Source organism: Apaloderma vittatum, unplaced genomic scaffold (genome assembly GCF_000703405.1).
Source record: "Apaloderma vittatum isolate BGI_N311 unplaced genomic scaffold, ASM70340v1 scaffold3792, whole genome shotgun sequence".
Classification (NCBI taxonomy): domain Eukaryota; kingdom Metazoa; phylum Chordata; class Aves; order Trogoniformes; family Trogonidae; genus Apaloderma; species Apaloderma vittatum.
This window is the reverse complement of record NW_009704031.1, coordinates 60,815-79,800: the sequence shown is the minus strand read 5'-3', so window position 1 is coordinate 79,800 and position 18,986 is coordinate 60,815.

Here is an 18,986-nt window from a genome sequence, read left to right as displayed (position 1 = left end):
TTTAGCACATTGCAGATGCGAAATGGAAAAAGAAAAGAAAGTTCAGTAAATGAGATCAAAACCCATGAGTTACTTTGCATTTCCAATGAAAGAAGCAATGCAAATGAGGAAACGCAACTTACTAGCAAACGTTAACTGATCTGAGGTCTGATGTCAGAATTAATGCCGAGTATGTGTGTGGATGCACTTGCATGCACGTGTGTGTCTCTCTCTCTCTGTGTATACGTGATGGAAGATGACATGAAATCAGGAATGGTTATGAATTCAATAGTCTGACTAATGCTTTGTAATATTTTTTGTAGAAAATTGCATCTTTATTAATAATAAAGCCAGCAAACTTGAGATGGCAGCAGCTTGTTGGTTTATATTGTGTCAGCTAAGGTATGCTTTGTTATTCAAAAGTGGTACAATATTCTGTCTCAAACTGAGTCTTCTGTGATATATTGTATTTTAGTGAACAGGAGTTCTGCTTGGATGCTTAAACATGTGGCTACGCTAAATGTCTGTATCAGGAATATCCAGAAATACACATCACTTTCTGATGACATACAGGCAATGGGCTCACTCTAGCACGATTCCACTGCAGTCAAAGAAGTTCTGTAAATTTATGCTACGAATCTTTCTCAAATGAATGTAAACTTGGCATTTTTGTTTTTAGTCAAGAATACATGAAAAAACCACAGAAAAATATTATTTAACATAAACCAAGCAATGCAAAAAAAATATTTTCATATGCAATTTGAGGCCAATGTCCATTTTTTAAAAAGTTCGGTAACTGTCTTTCTATTTGCATATCCAAATTATTCTGTCCTCGGGACACTGTGATACTATCATGTAATTCTACCAGAGCTCTAAAATTTAACTTGAATTTTGCCAGTCTTCATCAAAGTTCGTTTTGCACACTAGTTGAAATATATTTTACAGGATGGTCTAAAGCTAACAGAGATGTTCATGGTTATTTTTAGTATTAACTTGACATGAAATGTGGGATAATACACAAGCAAAGTGAGAATTACAAGAAATGTAGACAGAGTAAAAGCAAATAGCGACTTTTTGATTCTTTGGTGGATTTGATGCTGATCGAAGTGAAGGTGACAATCAACGATGGGGGAAATAATGTCAAAACTGCACTAGTCCAAACTGTTATCTGAGGATCATGTATTTATTGTACAGCATTATTTTATAGATTCCATAAATTATCAACTAGTCAGCACAGACTATGCACATATGCCTTAATTTATATGCTCGAAAAGTTAAACATTTCTTTGTTCTGGAAAAATCAAGGCATCCATTACCTCTGTTTTTCCAGTCAGAAAGGGTGATGGCAACTGTATGAAAGGGAACCTGCCTGCTAACTCTGCCTCCACCGCTTTAAGTAAAGCGGCCAATTGCCAATTAGGATTTCCCAGCTGAATAATCCACATTCTGCCTTCAGTTAGCTCTCTTGTTTCACAGAAGGGTGCTCATACAAATCAAACCTCCACGTGTCTGTGTGTGCTTAAGTCAACAGAACATGCTGTACAAATACATAAACATATACTGTATATACAGTCAAATATTTGAGCATGTGTAAGAATGTCTGTGACATTTTACATATACCCAATGAGGTGAATGTTAAAAATGATCCTAAAATACACATATTTACAGAGGTACATTTAGCTCTGAAGTTTACCGATGTTTCAATGTATATGCATTATTTGAAATATTTGTGTTAGAAACAAATTAATTAATGGAGCTGGAGACCCATGGAAGAAAAAATCACCAAGGGCTGTGCAAAGGAAATCTCTAAGCATGGGACAGCTTGAACAGTAGCACACGGAGGGAAACATTGCTCTGAGTTTGCTTCTTCTAATGCTTATTCTCTATGCATCCAGACCAGTCGCCAGCTGTAGGTGTGATAGTGAACTAAAGTGACCTTTGGCTTAGAAGAAATTCACATATTTTTCAACACTATGGCACTTTGGGACCAAAAATGAGTTTGCCACAGGCTGTTTTCTAACACAGATTGAATTTCCCTAATATGGTTATGAAGCCAAGGGGAGTTCAATAGCCTTCTCCTTATGAAATCAAATTATTTTCATTCAACCTGTGGATGGATAACCTAACCTGAGCTGTTTCTCGAAGTTCTGCTTAGAACTGGAGAGGCAGCCTATTTTACTGCTGTCTCTGGAAGTCTTGCAAATGTTATGACATAAAGGCTAGGTTTTTAAAAAATGAAATTTTAGAGAAAGCTTGTATTAGTTTCTCATTTCTAAACTTTGTTTAGATAGAACACAGAAAGAGTAGATGATTGATAGGTAACAAGTAGGCTGAAGTAAAAGAGATTCAACACATTCCTCTGTTTTAAGCTAAATTAGGCAGAATATTTTCATTGAGTTAGGGAGTAGAAAAGCAATGTCTTCCTCAGCAAAAGACTAACAGAATACAATTCACTGCATGTTTTACTGTCCAATATTAAATAATATTTTCTTTTTTTTTTTCTTGCTACACATATTCATAAAAAACTCTTCATTAAAGAAAAATATAGAAGTGCAAGTTGAGTTAGAAGTATGACCAAGGTCATAAGGTTAGTACTCAGGGTTTGACTGAAACCTCAGGATATATTTCCCGGCTGCAAGTCAGAGCAGTACATGATTTGCACCCTCTCTGCTCGTGGTGTTAGGGTCTTTGACCCAGACAGCTAGGCAGCCCAGGACCACAGATGTCAGGACTTACACATCACACCCACACAGAGATGGTTTGGATGAAGTCTCAAAGCTTTCTACTCCCTGGTTGCTGGGAGAAACTTTCTCCTCATTAAGATACCGATCCTCATCTTCAAAGAAAACAACTGTGAAGTGGAAACGACACATATAAAATCAGACACCTTGCTCTGCAGAGTTCTTGTGCCCCCAAGATACTCTGAACATCCTGCAACACTGATGCTACCTCGGCACAGAGCGGACACGGTTCCCAACTGCCTTTCTTAAATACTGGAAGGAACAAGGATACAGAAAGAAAAAAAAACATGAAGATATCAAAGGAAACATTCTGTAGAGCTACCCTTGAAAGCTCTGCTTGGGGACAAAAATGCCTTGGGATTGTTTGCTGAAAATACGGGTCTTTTAACCAAACAAGTTAAACAGACAAAAGGAATAAGTAAAACAAATGCTGCTTTTCCAAAAATGCTCCATAAATTCAGTGACTGGTTATGCTCATTGCTCGTTCAGCAGAGCCTCTAGGCTGAATTTGCAGAAATTCATATGGGAATGTGTGAGTTTGCTGATGAATTTACTAGAAATCTCAAACATTTATTAACAGTACACACAAAGGTATGAACAGAGCCTCTCCACACACAGAGTGAACACAGAAACGAGTACACAGCAGCTGAGAAACAGCCATCAGCTGTCAACTGTCCTGTTATGCTTTGAAAGTAAACTTAGCACTTTAGAAAGGAAAAGAAGAAGAAAAAAAAAGGGCGGCCAAAATAAACAGCATTAGGATTTCCACCATATATTCAGGAAAGTAAAACTATTGTGTATTCCTAAGCACAGAAATGCTGAAATGAATAGCAATAACCAGGGGTAATTTTATTACCCACGGGCAGTGAGAGTGTTGTAAACACTGCAACAGCACATTCATCTCCTGCAATAAATTGGGGATCAACAAAATGAAATTGAATTTCAAAGATAAATGATAGAAAACGATGTACATTTTACTTGAAGATGTAAACAAACATATCATTTTATACAATTACACACGTAAACCTCTAATTTAGAAAGACTGTATTCTGATCTAAATGAATGATACTTCACTGAGCAAGAAAAGAGAACCCACCGGGTGAGCCTGTGCAATTACGTGGAGGGCTGCTGCCTTATTGTTTTTCCTGAGGTGACAATGAGAGCGAAACGACCTTTTTGAAACAAGCTAGGTATAAAAAATGATTGCTTTTAAAAACAATGTTTTCTAATGTGTAGTTATGTCTGAAAAAAAAGTAAAGGAGAAGCTGAAGCAAAACCTTTTTATTCCTCTTAGGCTGTCCCTTCTGTCTCTTGTTAGAGTTCCCTCAGCTTACTGCTGAAAATATCAAAACTCTGCAGAAAAATGCACAGCAAACATTTACTTCAATGAAGAATTTGAATTATGCTTTCCCTTAAAGGCAGATTCTGGCTTTTTTTGTTCCTAGAATCTGTTTAAATGACAATATGGTGTGCCAGTCTGTTCAGCTTGGTAGAACAGAGGAATCAGAGGGACTCCCTCTCATCTTTAAAAACTCAGCCAGTGCAGTCCTCAGCAATTGCAGGCAAAGCCACCACTCTCCTAAATATTCCTCTCCATTTTAAAAGTGGCCAGGTTCTCTCTTCCCTGTATTTGTCCTGGAATGCTTTTTGGAAATATGACTGCATGGTTGAAAGCCATGGGGAAGTGAATATTTGAGGATCGGGTTGTATTCATTTATTTGTTCCTCTCACTATCCTACTTGATAAATGGTGATGTAAATTAAATTTATGTTTTCTCCCCAAGTGTACTCTGCTTTTTACCTGTCACTGTAAGTGGTGATGGATCCTCCCTGTCCTAATCTCAATCCTTGAGCTTTTTTGGCTGAATTTTCTCCCTCCACATCCCTGTGGGGATGGAGGTGGAGGGAGGACTGAGTGAGTGACCTCTCGTGTTTGGATGATGCCTGCTAACTTTGGATCAGAGCAAACTCCCACTTTTGAAGCCAGCATCATTGAAGAAGCCACCAAACAAGATCATATCTAGCCAATACCTTAAATAATCTGTTAATGTGTGTCCTTCAGCATGCAAATTCCTCTTTCAAGACTCATAATTTTTATTTCCTCCTGAGGAAGACTCATTTGCACATATCAATTCAACTACTAATCTCCATGTCCTCGTATCTCATAAATTCTGCAGTGCAATCATACCAAATGCATTACTGAAGTCCACGTAGAGGACCACAGAGCATTTCTTGGAACATCACTTATCTTGTCAGTGACATCAAGACAGGCCGATACGATTTATGTTTGGTAAACCCATGAGCACTTTTATTCCATTTTCTCTTTACTTCCATGTTTTTAATTATATTGTCCTTCAATATACATTCAAAAGCCTTGCAGATGACAGGGGTCAGACAAATAGTTCTGTGACTGCAAGGCTTATTTCTTCACCCTGTCCTTCTGCCCTTTATCACAGATATTTTATTTATCTCCCAATTGTATGGTTGAAATCCCAAACTTGATGACAGCCTTCGATAGTTACTTGCTACAGGAGTTCAGTTTAAGGTTCCAGTCCTTTCACACTTCTGGAGCAGATGTTATTAAAGCTATTTTTACTTGCTATAAGAGTGATGGTAGTGATTAGCTGGGTTGGGACAGGAATCAGCCAAATCCCAAATAGCTGTGGACAGCAGAATGAAGTTTGCAAATCTGACTGTATCAAACCAGAGTCACCACCTGGTTGAGGTCACTTTGGACCATTAACAGCTTCAGGCATCTCCATGAATTAGGGGGCCATGAATCTCCATGAATTAGGGGGCCGGTTAGCTCACTGGTTTGAGCGCGGTGCTGACAACAATGACCAGTACCGAGGTCACAGGTTTGATTCCTGCTCGGTCCCCATGTGCTGCCTGGTCTAGTCGAGAGGTGGCATCCCTGCCCATAACAAGGAGGTTGGACTAGATGATCTCTAAGGTCCCTTCCAGCCTAGACCATTCTATGATTCTATGAGTCTATGAAGTGCCTGAACTCAGGTGGGATGCAGCTACTGCTCAAACTGCCACCCCCAAAAGCCTACCCTCAGAAACAATCCCTCAAGGACAGGGTGGCAGAGCCACCATCAAACACACCAAGTCTGCAACCCACAGCTGCAGTTTTTAAATGAAAAGAGTGATAATATTCAAAGTGGCCAAGCCACACTGGCTCGTCCAGCACAACGGATGAGCAATATCTCCATGAGTCATCTTTTGGGGCTGTGACACTCCAAAAGAACTGAGCAAACACCCCTGAGGAACTGCCATGCAGGGGCTTAGGTCTCCTAAAACATTTCACACAGAAGTTTGCAAGGTGTGGGATAAGAAGGTTTTCAAGTTCAGATCCTTTACTTAGGCTCAAATGAATAGATAAGAATAAAAATAGCATTTCTATCTTCTTTTGTTTTCATCCCTTAAAAAGTGCAATGCTGCCTAAAAATCTAATTGCTAATACGATGCCTCAGCACAGATTTTAACATCCCCATGCATCACTTCCATTTTCAGAAAGAACTTATGTAATTCTATTTGGGTTATAATTAGCATATAATTATTACTGGCAGGAATAGCTATAAATATCTATAACTGGTGGCTAGCTTAGTAACCAGCACACATTATCATTATACAATTTTCTTTAATTTTTTTGTGCACAAAGGCCTCTCACAACTCTGCAAAAGCGACAACAGAGCTTAACTAGACTCTGGTTATAATTTATGCTAATTAATTTCACTGTTTGCAAGAAAGAAGATTTATATAACACCCATGGTGGGGTGGTAGGTGGTGCCACTGTCATTGGAAAGGGGCTATGCAAATACCCTGCACCTTGGGCCTGAGTACATAATGAATTATTGTTCAATGTCTTTCTCTGACATATTATGATGTAATAAGAAAGGAGGGAAAAAAATAATATGGCAAAGTCTTCAGTGTGCTCTTTTGTATAACATAAGCATAGGTCACAACGTGATGAAGTCCCAGTATTTTGCTTTCTCAGTTGCGGAGGAGGTGAGGGGAGTGTGCAGGGCGCAGCTGTTAGGTTTTCCTCCTAGTCTGGATACCCTCACTACCTTTTAAAGAGACGTGGTTTTGCATTTTTCCACACACCCCCTCGACAACGCCAGCTTTTCTCCCAACTGTGCTCAAAAGAAAGGCATTGATCCCTCATTCCCAGCAATTGTCTCCAGCTCAGCAAAGCCACAGCACTGGGAGAGTCGTGCCTTGTGCTAGCTGTAGATTGCCCAGGTCAAGTCAATCTCATCTTCATCTCTAATATCAAAATGATTCATCGGTGAGGTGACCTTCCTGATCCAGAGGCAGAACGCGGAGCTGCAGGAAGAAGCCCCATAGAAAAGATATATGGCCTTGTTTCATGACATGCAACTCACAGACCGACCTCAGCACTGTCAAGATTCGCTGCCCTTCCCAAGGTGGTCTCCTGCCTAAAAATCCACACTGAGACACCTCTGCTTGCTTTTCAGCCTGCTCGCTATCTTTCTCTATAACCTTATACGAGACATTTTATGTCTCTGTGCTTCAGTTTCCCTTCCCATAAAACTGGGATGACAGATAGCTTTCTTTGTAAGGTGCCTTGTGATCTACAAAGGAAAAAAAATTACTTGTGTAAGAGTAAGATATTATTACTAACTAATAGCCTCATAAAGCTCAGCCATAACAGCACTACGCATTTTCCAAAATTTATTGTTAAGTAAGTATAGAAAATAATTGCCTTAAAGACTGAGATGAACTCCTTCGCTTTCCAGGGTTTTGTGCTTTCTTTTTTTTCACAATTAGCAACAGCATTTTCGCCATTTCCAGGGATTTATTTAAATTGCTATCAATGGGTACAAAACAGTATTAGCTCTGACCTGCCACTGCAGTGGCTCAGCACATAACAAACAGCAAAAAGGCACAGCAAAACTGTAGCACGAGCAGTAGCTGCTTTTCTCTGCAAAACCATTCCAGTACCTCAGCCCTGCCCAACAGCTGTCAGAGGGGAGACGCAAGAGTGGGTCCTGGGTACCAGTAAATCTTCAGCCAAGGAAGAGGAGCAGAATCAGTTATTTGCAAAGCTCTTGCTTTGACATCAAGCGAGAGGTGGGATCCTCAGGTTGAGCTCTTTCCGTGTGCACAGGCAGATGGAGTGGAGAAAGGGTAAGCAGAGCCCATGCTCAGTTGCTCAGTCAGAGGTCTCAGCAGCATCCCAAGCACCAACTCTGCTCGCTGCTTTTCAGTGACATGGATTTATTTACAGCTCCCAGAGGGACTGGGGAAGAACCTGAAGGGATGAGGATGAAGGGACAGCTATCATTTAATGAATGAGGATGGAGAGGTGCTACTAGAAGGACTGCTTTTGGAACAGAAGACGCACCCAGAGGCTGTGACAAACTGCTGGTGGAAGTACTGCAGCTGTAGGGACAACCACCACCTGCTTTTTACTTTCTCCTGCCTGAAGCACAGCCCTGCTGTTTTGCTCCATCACTGCTTATACACTTTTTTAACCTTTCTACCTTCTCTTTTCGACTCTTGGTTACTTCCCAGGTCCTCATGTTCCACTTCTTCACTCTCTGAAGGCTCCAGATCATGATGTTCACCTGACTGAGGTCAGCTGCAAGAGGAATGTGCGTGACTTGATCCGGGCCTCACCTGTGCTTCTCTTCTGGTCACAAAAATGGGGCTCTGAGGTCCTCCCAGACCTGTATGACACAACTGTGAGTCCAAGGAGCAATCAAAGCAACTCCTCTTTTCCTTCCTTAGTCCTTCCAATTGACTAAGTCTCCTTAGCTACCTCCCTCTTGTATAGATCCCTATCAGAAATCACAGAATCACAGAATTTTAGGCCTTGGAAGGGGCCTCAAAAGATCATCTAGTCCAGCCCCCCTGTCAGAGCAGGATCACCTACAGTAGGTCACACAGAAACAGGTCCAGGCGTGTTTTGAATGTCTCCAGAGAAGGAGACTCCACAACCTCTCTGGGCAGCCTGTGCCAGGGCTCTGTCACCCTCACAGTGAAAAATTTTTTCCTAATGTTTTTGTGGAACCTCCTATGTTCCAGCTTGTACCCACTGCCCCTTGTCCTGTCATTGGATATTACTGAGACGAGCCTGGCTCTGTCCTCCTGACATCCTCCACATATTTATAAACATTAATGAGGTCACTCCTCAGTCTCGTCTTCACCAAGCTAAAGAGACCCAGCTAACATTAAGATGGATACGAATGAAATAGAAATGGAACCATATGTGTGTGAAAGCACCACAAGAAACAACAGTCAAGTTGTACTGACAGCAGTCAAACAGGTGAACTCTGGAGAATGTACTGTTTAGATCCGATCTGGGTAGAGGGCTCTGATAAGGTCCCAGAATTGATGGACTTATCAGCAGAAGATGTGGTCTGGTAACTGGAAGGAGGCAATAAAAACAAGATTACAGCACATAACATATACTATCATCCAAACAGAAACACAGATGATAGACCTGAAGATATCCAAGATGAATAGATGAAGAAAGTGAGCAAGCATTTGCAGAGACAGAAGCAAGATTGTCATGTAAAGATAACCGTCAGGACCTGTCCAAAAATCAGTTCCTTGTCAGTCAAGAACCTGAATACACGTCTTGGTGTGTACGGTATGACTGCGAGTAGGTAAAATCAACTTACAGAGCAAGCTAAATAAAATAAAATGCCCCTCTCCCTTCACAAGGTCTCAAGCCAAGTTTTGTTACACTTAACTGTAACACTCTTATTTCACCTAGTTCTAATCTAGGCGACTTCTCAATAAAATGGATTCCCCGTTTAACTATCCTGCTGACCACAAGCTGAGGAGAATCATGAGAATAATACACACACTCATTGTGAAGCCTATTCTGTGCTAACCTATCATGACTCAAAAGCTGGTTGTTACTGCACTAAGGATACAAAGGCTCTGAAGCAGAGTGGGATGCTTGGTGTGCTCATTTGCATCTCATTACCCAGCATGCTCTTCCTCCTCAGCGCTATTTTCATAGCGGCATTGTTGTCCGAGCCCTGGGAACAAGTGGAAAGGTTTGGTGACTTTGGATGCATGCAGCTCTTTTCTACTTGCTTTGCTCCTCCTCTTAATAAAAGACTTTTCAAAGTGGTGAAAATTAATCAATTTTCCATTTTTAAGGCTGTATATGTGGGGTTTTTTTCAGTAGTTTAAGCTATTAGGAGAAAATCTTGGATAATAAATAAGATTACAGAAATGTGAGCCTAATGTTCCTCTCTATAAGGTGTTCAAGCATGAAGGTTTTGATCGGACAGTAAGAAATGAGATTTAACTTCCTTCTGATTTAAGTTTCATTTGTACAAAGAACCTACTCCTGCAAAATGTGATTGCAAGCTCATTATTCAGTGAAGGGCAAATATCTTCAATTGCAAACCAGTCAAATCAGCAGCTTTCTCTGTGTATTACAAGCCTCAACGAAAAGAACTGAACATACTGGCTTCTGTCATTGTCTACATCTAAGACTGTGATGATTTCACGCTGTCCAATTCATTTCAAAAGCTGTAGATTCCAATTAAAAGTATAAGTTGTCAGCCAGAATAAGTGTCTATCGTTTGAGCCAGAGCAGTTTTGGTTTCTGGCAGTTTTACTGCATCAAAGGGTTGATTTACAAGTCAGTTACATTTTTTTTTACTCGGTACTAAGAGGAAGGAAACTGCCTCAGACACAGGACTCAAAACAACACTAAGTTACTTAAGTTTGCCATAGTTTGTGATATGATTTATTGAGTTGGAAGTAAAACTTCATTCCTCAGTGAGCTTATAGTTTTCAACAGGCACTTAAAAATAATAATAAAAATAATCAAGGAAAACCTAAGAAAAGTAATAGCATATTCTTTAACAACATCAAATACTGTGTCCAGTTCTGGTGTCCCCACCATAAGAGGGACGTGGATCTGTTGGAGCGTGTTCAGAGGAGGCCACAAAGATGATCCAGGGGCTGGAGCACCTCTGCTATGAGGACAGGCTGCAGGAGCTGAGACTGTTCAGGATTGCAAAGAGAAGACTCTGGGGGGACCTAATAGCTGCCTTCCAATACCTGAAGGGAACCTACAGGAAGGCTGGGGAGAGACTTTTTACAAGAGTGTCCACTGATAGGACAAGGATTTAAGCTGAAGAATAGATTTAGATTAGATTTTAGGAAGAAGTTCTTCAGTACGAGGGTGGCAAGACTTTGGAGTAAATTGCCCAGAGATGTTGTGGCTGCCCCCTCCCTGGAGGTGTTCAAGGCCAAGTTGGAGGGAGCCTTGAGTAGTCTGATCTAGTTGAGAGGTGTCCCTGCCCATGACAGGGAGGTTGGACTAGATGATCTCCAAGGTCCCTTCCAGTCTAGGCCATTCTATGATTCTATGATTCAAAAACGTCAATGGATTAAACACCAAAAGCCTGTGTGAGATATGAGGTTAAATCCTGCATAGGTTAAACTGATTTCTCCCAATTTACAGATAGAGAATCTGTGACAGTAACACTAAATGTTGAAGACTGGTGCAAGCCATAGCAGAAGCATTTAAAATGCTTATCTTCAGTCTCTCAGGTTTATTAAGAATGTGAGCAAGTTTGAGACAACTTCTTGGGGATAAAATAATAGGTAAATACACATAGAAATAATGTACAAACATACAACAGAATGTCTCTGGGGATGGAAAATCCACACGTTTCCATTTTTTAAGGCTAAGACTCACTCAGCAGCTCAATTAAGACCATTTGCTCCTTGAGTTTCACGTGGCAGGAGGCTGAGTGGCATCTCGCAGCAGGATCCCGTGACGATGCTTTTATATGTTTGTGCTGTATAACCCCTGACAAATCAATTAAGCATTCTCACTCACCCAGTTAGGCATTCTCACTCATTTTACTAGCAGTATTATTTTTTTTTTTATAGCAATAGCACAGCACTTAGTCCAGAAATGGGTCCTGTAGGATCCAAAAAAACCCAGTGATGCATGCAGAGCTACAGTGGCTGCTTCTAATCCAGAGGGAGGCAGAAATGTTGAAGCAGTAATAGTGCAAAGTAACAAAGTAATGAATGATAATTCATTAAAAAGTGAAATTAGCAACAGTTCTTTAAAAGTTCACCAAGCCACCCCGTGCCTGAAAATAATTTTGCTTTATCAGTCAAAGGAAAGAAGACAAACAGCACATGGATTTTTCCAAGAGTATCGCCTCAGCCACTCCACTGAAACCCATCTCAAACCCCAGGGTTAGCACAGGTGCCACAGACCAGAAGATGACTCTGGTCAACCAGTCTCAAGTAAGACTCACTGTACTCACCTGCATCCTATCTGGCTGACAAAAAACCTTGTACAGTCAAAGGAGAGAAGCAGGCACTTCTTAAGCGTGATTTATATGGTTTATTTTAGATATCCAAGCTAAAAAGGGACAAAATGTAGTTTAGGGGTGTCTATCTCCAGTCCCTGTAAAGGCAGTTTGGCAAAACTAACTCAGGTGTAGATGACTACAGCTTGATAAGGAGAGTCCCACCCTCTGTGGCCAAAGATATAAAACTCAGCAGACAGATGAGGGAGGCAGAATGGGACTGTCTCTCACCCCAGGTCTTCCTGGATTTGAGGCTGTCACCATGGCCTTATGGCATAAAGTAGAGTAGCCACAGAGAGCTGTGAGGCAGCTCTGCATCTCTTTAGGCTACATCACTCTATTTCCCATCACTGATATTTCTCCAGGGTTCTCTGATGCTTTCTGAGCCCACGTGCAAGGAGGGACCTCTCACAGCTCAGAGGGTTCCCTCACCCTCTGGCAAGGAAGGAGATAGCACCTGTGACCCCTATTTCTGCCACTGAGATAAATTCAGCTTTCCATTCCATTTTTATTTCTAGGTCAAAGGCCAAATGATAGATTAAAACCAAAAATAGCTGAGTATTCAGTCTGGAAGCTGCTGCAGGGCTGTACTTCCAGCCTGCAGGGCCCCAGCCAGCCTCCTGCCTCCAACTACATCAGTTATTGATTTGGTACCAAAACGTTTACACTGGCACAACCCCCAGTGAGGGCAATTATATGGGTATAAAGGTGCTTTATACTACCATAGATTATGAGATAAACAAGCTCATTTATACCACTGTAGCTGCATTCACTTCAGGGTATTTGTACTGCTTTAATGATACCCGTGTAGTTAAAGCAATACAACTTGTGTCCACAGACAAGACCTCAGCCTAATGGTAATTAACACAGACATTTCCAGCCACCTCGGGCAGCTGAGGTTTATGTTAGAAATAGCAACTGACCCATAACAATTTGCAACAGCATCAGAAACCTCTATAAAACAGCTCCACCTTCAATTGCTTTTGCCACATTTGCAGGAAGGGTGTTTATTACGCCTCTTTTTAGCAGGAGGCCCCAAGAGCTAAAAGTTGCTTGTGGCCACTTTTCTCTTGAGTCTGGACAGCAAAACAAAACACACAAAAAAATCAATTCAGCCACTGATGTTTTGCTGTGAAAGAGCTAAGCCAGCACAAAAACACTGATGAAAGTGGCGGTTAACCCTGTGCTACCCTTATTGTTCTTTATTCACCACCTCTGGAGGCTTGAGCAGCCCGGGGAGGGTGGGAAAAGGGGCTTTGCCATCTGTTGCTGGGGCTGACATCACCCGTTTGCTCAAGCAGGGCTTCTCGGGGCTGTGTCTGCATCATTCATCAGCCCCGGGCTGCTCCGCAGGGCTTCGGCCGTCAGCCCTGAGCATCTCGCTGCAAAAAAGGACCTGCCAAAGCGCTTGGCCTCACTCGGAGAGAGGTTTGGATAGATATCAAGATTACCTCGGATGGAGCATTTGGCAACTTGGCCCAGGAGAAATCGTGCTCTGCACAGTACGTAACTTGACAAAGAGAGAAAAAAAACAATCCCAGACACCCACACCCCTCTCCCGTAAGCACCCTCCACGGGTTAAACTTAACTCCAAACCATAGAAAACCAGACTGTGCTTTCCGCCGAGACTGAACTTGCCAAGAGGCTGTTGAACCCATCAATGTGATAATGGATACACATTCTGTTTAGCTTCGTACTCCCGGCCTCTTTATCTCTTTCCCCTGAATAATACTAGAACAATCTCAAGGGAAACTACAAGAAATTCCGTGTCGAGAAAAAAAAAAGAAGCTTAATAAAAAATGGGCTGCCTTTTTTTTTGGTACTGATGGACAACTGAGGCACAGAGGGGCTTAGTGACCTGCTCAAGGTCAAACACGTAGATGTGCATGAGCAAAGGAAGACCGAAGCGCTGTCTACAAATACTGCAACAGCACAGACATCAGAGAGACACACAGACTCTTCATTTCCAACCATCTTCTATTTTCCCAGATGTCCGAGTAAGTCACGCAACATTAGGACAAAAAAAGGACATCCCATGTTTAAGATATATACAGCATAAATATCAAAAATGATCAACACTACTGACACATACATTGAACAAGTTTCCAGAAATATACAACATTTCCACTTGGAGTTGTTGTGTTTTTTCCTTAGGGATGAAGAGGGGAACGCAGATACAAGTTCCTTTCACAGGAAGCAGATGTGTGATTGAAAAATCAGTAATTCTGTAAACATGAAACATCAGACAGGCATCATCTTAAGACTAAGACATCTAAATTTAGGTGTCTGCATGTGAGATAGGGAGATCATCAATACATGTTCAACTCGGTTGCCAACACATAGCATCTAGGCCTCTGGGTACTTCTCCTGGCCCTCAGCTGTCACGCTGCGGAGACACAGCTCTCCTGCGGGTCCTGAGGATGCCTCAGCTATCCCACAGCTTCTTACTCAACAAGTCTGCAGTGATTTTCTCCCACTTTCAGTGAGAAGAAGGAAATGTAGTGTCACTTTGCCTGTATGTTCCTGCAACGTGATGCTGGGGACAAATCACTGAAGAACAATGTACATTCCTTCTTTCAGTGACCTTAATTTCATTTTCATCTTACGTGGCCTGGTTTTCAGACCCACTTGACATCAAACTGTGCTAATTAATACCTTTCTACACTGCTCAGCACCAGTGACAGCCTCCCTCCCAAGTGTTTTTGACAAAATTGGGCATCAAATGAAGTGCTTTTCTCACTGAATCTCAGCTTTCCAACAGTTGTGGGTATGTATTTTTTTTTTTGTAAAAAGACCCACATCTCTTCATTAGTGTTGTTAATTTCCTTTTTTTTTTTCCTGTAAAATAAAAAGTTTGGATTTAAGGATCCCACTGTGCTGTTTAATAGTTTCTCTCCATGCCTTGATGCAGTCCAAGTTCTTAGAGCCCTCCTATTCCTGAATCCCAATAGGACAAAAACTGCAGCTCCGAGGAAGCCGTCTGAGGGGGCTGCCCAGCCCAGAGGACTGTAGAAAAGCCCAGGGAACCAGAGAAAAAGCACTGGAACTGCTACTCTTGAAAGACCAAAGAAGTATTTAAAACTTTTATTTTTCACTCCCAAAAATTCAAACTTGTGTATGACATTTTTTTAATGGGCTATCCTATGCTTTATACAGTGATATATAACTTCATGGCATGTCACCAACTGAAAAATCCTCCTTGAAGAAAGGGTTTCTTGGCTGGTATGCATTTGTATTCTCTACTGCTGAAAGCAATATGCCCAATCTGGCAGGACTAAGGAGTTGTTAGACCCCTACTAGCCCTTGAATGAGTGGGTGCTCAGGGCTGCAAGTGGATATATCTATTTTCCTGCCCCTTTCACTGATGACACCAGCTCCTGAGTGGCAACTGCTCACTTTTTCCCTTCCCTGCTACCCCGAGGGAAGAGGCAAAGGGTTGTCTCCAGATAGCACCCAGGAGATCCTGTTTCTCCCCTCTTTCCCCACACTGCCCCTTCCACAGGAATGATACCGCCACGACATACAGGCTTAATCAAAACTGTTTGAGAGCAGCTCTACAGTAAAATATCTTCTAAAAGGTTAAAAAATCCACACCCTTTCTGGTAACTTTACAAGAACTACACCACGGCAGCTCCATGGAATAGGTTTAATATTTCAACTGATATGATGCCAAACACCACACAGGATGACAGTCACCTTGTCTCACTTGGGCTAAGTAAATCTGGGGGTTCTCTGTAAGTCTGTAATCCAGGTATGCAAGAGGCACAGGAGGGGCTGCTTGGCAGTCTGGACCATTGCTCCCTCTCTACTGTCTACAGACTAGTCTGCATGTCTGCCTCACAACAGAAGACCAGCGGCATTAAGTAAGATTAATCCCAACCTTCACGGCCAGTTCAACCACCACAGAAGCTGTTCTCACTGTTAGTTGCTCTTCTCCCCTCTGTCCCTTTGCCCGTTCAGATCTATTCGGTAAGTCCCTGGGCAGCAGTGCACTGGTATTCAGAAGCCTTTGTTTCTTTTGGCAACCTAGTCCCGAGGTTTAGCTGTTTATACAAGAAGACTTAATAGGTACAGTTACTTGTGTGAAAACACAAGCATCTGTGGTTGTGATTATGGCTAAATTCAGCCTGCAGCCTCAGCTGTCAATAGTTTATTATCTTTTAAAAATTATGATAAAATTAAATCACATCCCCTAATTATAAAGGGATTATTTTGACAGGTCTGAAGAAGGTGACCCTGCACCTTTCGGGCAGGAGCACCGCTCACCGTGTGACCTTCCCATCACCCTAAGCATAATGAAGCAGAAATAATTGGGAAATTCCCTCCGATGTCACCTCTCAGAATGTGCTTGCCGCTTCTCAAGGCTGTCATCGCGCTGCCGCCTGCTTGCAGTAATCACTGCTGGCACACGACGTGCTCGTACCACGCTGCATTATTAGCAAGCTGTCGGACACCAGCGACGCAGAGCCCCAGTGCCAACAGAGCGAGATCTAGGGGCAACAACGTTGTTCATTAGATGAACTTTTAGAGTAGAAAATAAAAACCCACGACACAAAACTCTAGTCTTTGGTTGAATGCTATTTTCTTTCTTTCCCCATGCTGAGCTCAGGAATGGGTTTATGAGGTGGATACAAGATGATGCTGAAGAGCAGCAATTTATTTGCAGAGTTCCTTCTGCAAGCCTACAAGGGTTGCCGGGGGGATAACTTGCTATGTTTTAATTGCTTTTTATAGCCTGGATAGTGCCTGTAAGCTGAGACCTGAGTAAAGACTTGAACACAACCTGCACCCCAAGGAAGCACTGTGGCTCAGACACAGACTCCTGAGCTCCACTTACCCTCCTGCTTCCCTGTCATGTCCCAGGGGCAGTCACCCACCATGGACCTGTGCCAGAAAGACAGCCAGGCATGGCTCCCTCTGCCCGGGCTCCCTGGAGAGTCCAGAGGCAGGAGGAGAAGCCTCACACACCATCCCCATCCACCCATTCACACCACAGGGATGGAGAAGCGAGCGGTGACCCCCTGCACACCCAGCCCTGTATTTCAAGCAGTTGGCAAAGGAGGGGGGAAATCACACTCTCCTGTAAAAAATATCCATCACAAGTCAAAGTCCAGCTGTCAAACAGTTCATTCCTTTATACCATCTTCCCCTACATAAGGAGCAGCCTCTCAGCTCAGTTTCAACCTAACACCTCATTCAAATCTCTCCTGGAGCCCATAAAAGATCTGTGAAAGACAGTAAATATTTCAAGAACAACTCTAAGTTAATTCCCTCTTACCAACTTCTCAGCATATCTCCTCCTCTGCTTCTCCTATTTCTATTGTAAACCCAGGACACATGAATACCATCAATTTGCGGCAGTGACGATTATTCAAGTATTATAAAGACACCAGGACAATAAAACAATTTACAAGTAAGTCGAAACACTTAACAGCCGACCTCTCTGTGCCGACGAAATCAACAGCCAAAATTTTCCCTCCTGCAACAACTTTAGCTTAGGAGTTTGGTTGCTGCATCTCACTGCACAGTGCCTGCCTCTGTGCATGGAGAGCAGGGCATGTTGCATGGGATGGCGTCTGTCCAAAGGATATGCACTATATTAAATGGAAGTAAAAGATTTCCTATCCTCTCCAAACGACCATACAGAAGATTCATTTACATACACAACTTGGGGAACTGGACAAAATCGGTGTCACCTCCAGCAATAACTGAGACCTATGTTTCTGGAACATTTCTTTCTTGCTTATACAAATGGTCATTATTTAATTTGAAAGTGATGGTTTAACCATTGCCTTTTTTTAAACTGGCACTTAGGACAACGGTTTCACACATGACTATCCTGATATTAAAGACCTATTCTACTGATATAAGCAAAGGTTGGGTAGATGCTGGGTCCATAAGAGACAAATGGTAATTCCTCTCCCCAAAACATCTCTGAGAAAGTACACAGTAAACAGTATACTGGACTTGGATGAGCCAAACTTTGAGTTTTGGCTCTGTCATGTCAGCACACTAGCTACTTTGCAAAGGAACAAATGATCCCCTGCACCCATTTTGTCAAACCTCGTCATATTTCTTAGCTTAGGAGAAAGACTTGAAGTGTTGGTGAGTTTTCTACCTTCACAAATCAAAGCCAAAGGCCAAGAGGTGTGATCACCAGTAACCGGGGCTTGCAGCTGCTGACCTGCACAGGACTTCATTCTCTTCTACACCCATGCTAGGTCCACTTAATCATCTAGGCCAAATTATTGGTAGAAACTAAAAAAAGACCATAGCCTTGAACAGCAGTAATGCATCAGCATGTTGGCAATGTCTCCATCCAAGCCAGTTTGCCAAGTAAACAAATCTGCACCTGATGGAATTCTGTGTAATTGAAGTTAAGCATGATCTCAGTTATTATGCTCTTAGGCATAAGGGACAAAGACATATTTCAATGACTAATTTTAATTAATTTGGGGTGCTACAAATGGAGGTACTTTAAAGAAGTCAAGTTTTTAGAAGACTGAAGAACAGCATCTTCCTAAATCAGATGCTTATTCACTGTCTTGTTTTGGTTGCCCCTAAATTGAAGTAACTCTTCCATAATGAAATATTTTCATCAGTGTGAATTTAACTCAGGACTTTAAAATAAGGATGGATAGTACGTGCGTGTTTAAATTTGACACACAGGCACAACTATTAGGAGTCAGTCCTATCTGCTAAATTCCTCTTTTCTACATGAGGCTGTGTACAGATTTTACCAGATACAGTGTTTCCCCCTTCATTAATCACTGAATGCAAGTGTGTGCTTTTTTCTGTTGCTTTGTAACCACATGGTGACACCTGGTTACAGATCTCTGGCTCCTGGAGAAGGACTATCTACAGCTGGAATCCATCTACTACAGAAGAGCAGGCTTACTGCTAGAGCCACTTCCTCACACCCAGTTCTTCTG